Source organism: Schistocerca serialis, chromosome 2 (assembly GCF_023864345.2).
Source record: "Schistocerca serialis cubense isolate TAMUIC-IGC-003099 chromosome 2, iqSchSeri2.2, whole genome shotgun sequence".
In the NCBI taxonomy this organism is placed as follows: domain Eukaryota; kingdom Metazoa; phylum Arthropoda; class Insecta; order Orthoptera; family Acrididae; genus Schistocerca; species Schistocerca serialis.
Window position 1 is genome coordinate 497955275 of NC_064639.1, and position 6987 is coordinate 497962261.

Sequence of the window (6987 nt, forward strand, 5' to 3'; positions counted from 1 at the left end):
ATTAACACAAGCACATAGAAAATTTTCCAAGTATCTGAACTAATTTTTGGTCAAGTCCCTGTTCGGGCGCCAAGTGTGATGTTACAAAATAAAAGTGATGTTGTTATTCAATGGAAAATTTCGGATTTGAGATTTCGCTTACTGTTTTATAAATCACAAATGGCATAAGAATCATGGATTGACCATTGTCATAAAATATTGCATTATGAAATGTGAATAGTTTTTACTTGCAGTTTCGCGTGGCTTGAAGCAGTCACAGCTAGCGTGCTATTGATTAAGAAATTGCGTTATCGTCTTTCTAATTACTTCATGATCGTAGATACGATCATACCCGGTTGTGAAGTTATTGTTATGACAAAACAATTTCCTAAGGGACCAGAAAGTTCTTAAGGGCGCAAAAACAACTGTAATATCACACAAAAGGGAAATTCAATATTAAAGATGATGCAAGATGACGATAAAACAGTTTTCTTTTTATCAATGTAACACGCACATTGGACTGCTGATCTTGGTGTCTGTAATCTTAGCAAAATGCATAATTAAAATTAAAATAATACTGGGGAGATGATAGGAATGAGCACTGCTAAATGATTCAGTATTCCCAGAACAAATATTTATTGTAACTAAAAATATATCGTACCTTAAGCTTAGTACTACAATGACGGTAGATTTTTATGTCCGTATCATGTCCATTGAGCGCTCTTTTATATAGCCATTGTCCTTTTGAGTCACCCGTGCGTCGTCACGATAAGTTATAACAGTTCTTCTTACACTTCACTCAAAGTTAGACGGAACACGTTTTCATTTATTTAGTAAAAAAAATTAGATCAGACCGCCACAAATCTGCGTCCGTCTTACTTAAGAAAAACAGTACCAGTCTTTAGCGCTCAAGGCTTCATTTGTTCTCCCGCGAACAAAATAGTGAAGGATCGCATATCTATCCGTATTCTTCTGTTTATACTGCTGCGCAAGACGACGAATTACATTATTTAGAAAATTCCACCGTCGCTATGCGACGCCTTATTATACATTAATCATTATTTATAAACAAGTATTTGCCTTCTGGCTGAAAGTATTAACTACTCGTATGTGCTGTTTTAATGAAGTCAAAAATAGCGAATATCACAAGATGAAGAAGCTTGCACAGGATAGAGTAGCATGGAGAGCTGCATCAAACCAGTCTCAGGACTAGAGACCACAGCAACAACACAATGGTGCCGTATGCAACTGATAATCATTTGGAATGATTTTAATTTCATTGAACTCCAGTACAGCCGTAACAAATTATAAGTAGGCCGATCATCGTAGGACTAATAACAGTAAGAGTCCATAGTAGCGGATTCCAGTAGAAGATGCAATTCTCGTTTGTACGTACATACCTAGTTACGTGTTAACAGGTGTAGAAACGTAGTTTGTCTGCTGAGTAGAGCGAGCTAGCGCAGGCCTACCTTCGTGACGTACGAGCCGCGGCCTGTCTTTGCCGTAGGCCTCGACAGGCCGGGCTGGGCCACCTGCTCGTGACCGGAGTGCTGCGGGCCGGCGCTGCCCTCTCAGCCCTTCATATCTCCCCGGCCCACGGGCTGACACCACACTGTTCCGCACTGGCCAATACACAGTCAGACGAAGCGAGACCGTGCCATCACTGTGTGCGCCAGGCTATCCCGCACAGTATTTTGAAGCTGTCCAGAGTAACTTTACCTTTCCTACCAACTGGGAACACATACATTACTTTCTCGTTAATTTATGCACTTCTATTTCAAGTTTTACTCTAACAATTTAGTCAAAACTACACGTCATGGGCTTGGCCTCTCGTAGTATAATTAGAGCCATGTTGGGAAGAACATTCAAGGCAACACATGCAACTCAGTGTACTAGCTACAGCATCTATACGTCGCTGCCACGTCGTGAGGCTCAGTTTAATTTTATTATAGTCATCTACTAGATTTTTTATTACTTTTAGCCTACCAGTGTTTGTGAGCCAACGGCCTTGCCGCAGTGGTAACACCGGTTCCCGTCGGATCACCGAAGTAAAGCGCTGTCGGGCTGGGCTAGCACTTGGGTGGGTGACCATCCGGTCTGCCGAGCGCTGTTAGCAAGCGAGGTGCACGCAGCCCTTGTGAAGCAAACTGACGAGCTACTGGCTTGAGAAATAGCGGCTCCGGTGTAGTGCACTGACGTATTGCCAGGAGAGTGGTGTGCTGACCACATGCCCCTCCATATCCGCATCCAGTGAAGCCTGTGGGCTGAGGATGGGACGAAGGCCGGTCGGTACTGCTGGGCCTTCCAAGGCCTGCTCGGACGGAGATTAGTTCTAAGGTTTCTGAAACGATGTATACTTTTCGTAGAGCTGGAATATGATAAAGTCGATTGTAAGAAATCCCAAAGTGGCGGCTTGCGTGTTTTTGGATTGAAGAAAAAAAGTCTACTTTCCTATTCCTGGTGTTTGTCGTAGTAAACTCGCAAATATTTGTTTCTGTTGGTGAGAGTTGTAGGTTTGGTTCCATATGTGCATAAGACTTTACGCAACGTTCATTTCTTCAGTGCTGTGCACACTGTGGGTAAAGAAAAAAATGGTAGAACTCATTACATAAGAACTATTAATACGTAATCAAACATGTAACATACTAAATACTGCATGGAATGTGAAGCAATGATAATCTGGTCACAATTCGGTAATAAAAGTTGTCCATGGTTATTGTTAAAGGAACACGAATCGATATACGTTGAAAAATTCTTTGTTTAAAAAAATATGTTTCAAAAAATAGAGGCAAATACGTTAGGTCAGGAAAATACGTCGAGGAATTCACTACTAGAGACAGAGAGAGGCTCTGAGCACTATGGGACTTAACATCTCAGGTCACCAGTCCCCTAGAACTTAGAACTACTTAAACCTAACCAACCTAAGGACATCACACACATCCATGCCCGAAGCAGGATTCGAACCTGCAACCGCAGCAGTCGCGCGGCTCCGGACTGAAGCGCCTAGAAGCGCTCGGCCACCGTGGCCGAGGAGACAGAGAGTCATATATATTATTTTGTCTTTGTTGGTGAATTGATAGAGTCTGCATGCGATCTGTGTCGGTATTTATCAAATTATTTTCAGTAATTACTCTGCCTCAAAACATCGAGAAACATATTGGGATACGTGTTCACTTATCATCCTGCTACCGTGTTGATCTATTAAATGTGTCTACACCCATCATTCAATTATAAATTTACTGCTTTATTGTTTCGGTGTAGCCCGCATCTCGTGGTCGTGCGGTAGCGTTCTCGCTTCCCACGCCCGGGTTCCCGGGTTCGATTCCCGGCGGGGTCAGGGATTTTCTCTGCCTCGTGATGGCTGGGTGTTGTGTGCTGTCCTTAGGTTAGTTAGGTTTAAGTAGTTCTAAGTTCTAGGGGACTGATGACCATAGATGTTAAGTCCCATAGTGCTCAGAGCCATTTGAACCATTTTTTTGTTTCGGTGTACACAGTCTTACAATAATACGTTCCCTCTCTTTTCTCGATTTTCGTTATCTTTTTCTGAGTTGTAGTTCCCTACCCTTCTCCCATATACAGGGTGGCCCCTTGATAGCGACCAGATCAAATGTCTCACGAAATAAGCATCAAACGAAAAAACTACAAAGAACGAAACTCGTGTAGCTTGAAGGGGAAAACCAGAAGGCGCTATGGTTGGCTCGCTAGATGGCGCTGCCATAGATCAAACGGATATCAACTGTGTTTTTTAAATAGGAACCCTCATTTTTTATTACAAATTCGTGTAGTACGTAAAGAAATATGAATGTTTTAGTTGGACCACTTTTTTCGCTTTGTGATAGATGGCGCTGTAATACTCACAAACGTATAAGTACGTGGTATCACGTAACATTCCGCCAGTGCGGACGGTATTTGCTTCGTGGTAAATTACCCGTGTTAAAATGGACCGTTTACTAATTGCGGAAAAGGTCGATATCGTGTTGATGTATGGCTATTATGATCAAAATGCCCACCGGGCGTGTGCTATGTATGCTGCTCGGTATCCTGGCCGACATCATGCAAGTGTCCGGACAGTTCGCCGGATAGTTACGTCATTTAAGGAAACAGAAAGCGTTCAGCCACATGTGAAACGTCAACTACGACCTGTAACAAATGATGATGCCCAAGTAGTAGTTTTAGTTGCTGTCGCGGCTAATCCGCACATCAGTAGCAGACAAATTGCGTGAGAATTGGGAATCTCAAAAACGTCGGTGTTGAGAATGCTAGATCAACATCGATTGCACCCGTACCATATTTCTATGCACCAGGAATTGTATGGCGACGGATCTCCGGCGGTAATCCGGAAGGATACCGCCCTTCGATTGTGCCTTTCCGGTTCTAATCGAAGCGATAGGTATATTGCAGGTGCCAGCCACCCTGCAGTGGTCCAGCATGCAGCCAGAAGCCAGCAGCGGTCCCAGCCAGCAGCGGTCCCAGCCACCAGCAGCAGCGGCGTCCCCACTGGCCAGCCAGCCGGGTCGCACCCCCCCCCCCCCCCCCCGCCAGCAGCAGCAGCAGAGTGGAACTTTGGCCCCAGTCTCCTTCGTCCTTCATCGTTCTCCATCCCTTTCACTCTGTGTCTCTCGTCGCCTTGCCCGTCCCTCATTTGCTTCTTTGATCTGTCCTGTGTTTTTCCCCTTATCATAATGTCAACCCCCACCACCACCACTACTGCCACCACCAACGCCATCATATACACATCCCCCTCCGCCACCGCCACCACTATCCCGTGGTGTGCCCCTTCACCCCCTCAGTCCATCCCCCCACTCCTCACTCTCCCATCTCCCTCACTATTTGTCACCCCATCCCCGGCTCCTCCCTCCCGTGCCTCCTCTGATCTCTTCCCTCCACTCCCTCCCTCTGCTCCTTCCGTTTCCGTGGCCCCCACTAGGGCCACACTCAACTCTCCCCTTCGCCTTCATCATCACCATCGCCTTCGCCTTCTCCCTCACCATCTCCGGCGCCGACTCCAGCACCAGGACCTGCCACTCCCCGCTACATTCCAGTCGCTCCCATCCCCCACACCTCCTCCACCGCCGTCAAGCGCCCCAGTGGCATCCCTGCCTCCTCTACTCCCAAAAAGGCTCCGCCTCGTCCCCCTTCCCCAGCCTATGATGCCATGGATGTCTCCCTGCCTGTCTCTGCCCCCTCCCCCTCCTCCTTCCCCTCCTCCTACCGCTACCTCCTCTCCCGTCCTGATCCCTCCCTTCTTGAGGCCCGGAACCTCACCCTCTTTCTTCGCCAGAATTTTCCCGGTGCCCCCATCTCCCTCCTCACTCCTCGCCGTGATACAGTGCTCATCTCCTCCCCCAGCCCTACCCTCCACACAGATCTCCTTTCCCACATCCCTGTCACCCGCTTTGGTCCTAATGCCTCCCTCACCCCTGCTCCTTCCCCACCTCCCTCCCGCCAACCCCAACCCCCGCATCGCCAGCCGACCCTCACTGCCGTGATCACTCGGCTTAGTCCAACGATCACAGAGGAGGAGGTGTTGGCAGAGCTCAAGGCACATCCCCATCTGGAGATGCGTGCGGTTCGCTGCATCCATAACTCAGCCGGCCCCACCCGCCTTATGCGGGTCTTTTCTGAACACGCCCCCTCCATAGACCATCTCCTGAAGGAGGGTGCCCTTCTCTTTCACCAACACTACCAAGTTGACTCTTCCCGTTCCCCTCTTCAATCCCTCCGCTGCCAGAGGTGCTTGCAACATAATGCACACCCGACATCTGAGTGCCGCGAGGCCCCCACCTGCCCGCACTGTAAGCAAGCCCACTTCTTACGGCAGTGCCCCAATCTCTAGTCCCCCCCCTCCTGTAATACCTGTAACCTCCATCATCCTACTTATTCCCAGAAATGTAAGGCCCATCCCCCTCCTACCACTCCTGAACTCACCATTCCTGTCCGCCCTCTGGACGCCCCCACACCTCCCGGCAATTCCCTTTGCCCACCGCTACCGCTGAGGACATCATCAGATTCCTCACGATCGTCCTCCAAAATGTTCACCCATTCCAGCGCCCCCACACCCTCCAACAGATATCCCTCGCCGCCCATTCCATTTTCCACCTAAAAATGTATGCCACCTACTCCAACAAACAGGCCCATTTAACCTTCTCCCGTCTTGACACCCTTGTCTAAATCCCTGTCATGGTGCGACAGCACCATATCCTTTTCAACAACATCCGCTCCCTTCCCGCCAACAAGAACCTCTTCCTGCACACCCCTGCCACCCCCCGCGTGGATGCCTTCCTCCTCAATGAAACCTTCCTCCAACCCCACCACACCATCCACACTTCGCCATACCTCCTTCACTGCTCCGATAATCCCCTCCCGATTGCCCGTGGCAGAGTTGCCATTGGTCACCACCGCCAGATCCCAGTTCGGCTCCAACCTCTCCTACCCGACCCCACCAAACACTTGATCCTTAGTCTCTTCTTCCCCAGCCTTACCGTCACCTGCGCCAACCTCTATGTCCGCCCTAACGCCCCCATTCCCTTCGACTTCCTCTCCCACATTGACCGTACCTTCTCCTCCTGCGTGATCGCTGCCGACCTCAACATCCATAGTCGCTCCGCCGCCCAGTTACGGCGGTGGCATCAGTTCCTCTCCTCCCTTCAAGGCGACCTCATCCCCATTCCCTAGCACACCCGTCCCAAATCCAACTCCACTCCCGATGTTATCCTTTTCTCCCCTAACCTCCTTGGCCGCATAACAGTGGATGTCCTGGAGCCTATTGGTAGCGACCATCTCCCTGTCCTCCTCACCGTTTCAGACGGTCGTCGCCCCTGCCCCGACCCTCGTAATGACCCTCCCCCAAAGTACGTCCATGACTATTCCCGTGCCAACTGGAATGCCTACCGGGATACCCTCTCCACCCAGGTCGATAGCCACCCCTCCACCTACCACCACCCTGATGATGTTACCCATGCCACCTCCTTTCTCCAGCAGACCTTGTCTGAGGCCATGGAGGCCCAT

At 49.2% G+C, this 6987-nt stretch overlaps 1 pseudogene; it reads left to right on the plus strand.

Annotated features, from left to right (window-relative positions):
• The first annotated feature begins 1977 nt into the window (after positions 1 to 1977).
• LOC126459730 (5S ribosomal RNA) lies at positions 1978 to 2095 on the plus strand (annotated as a pseudogene).
• The last annotated feature ends 4892 nt before the right edge of the window (positions 2096 to 6987 follow it).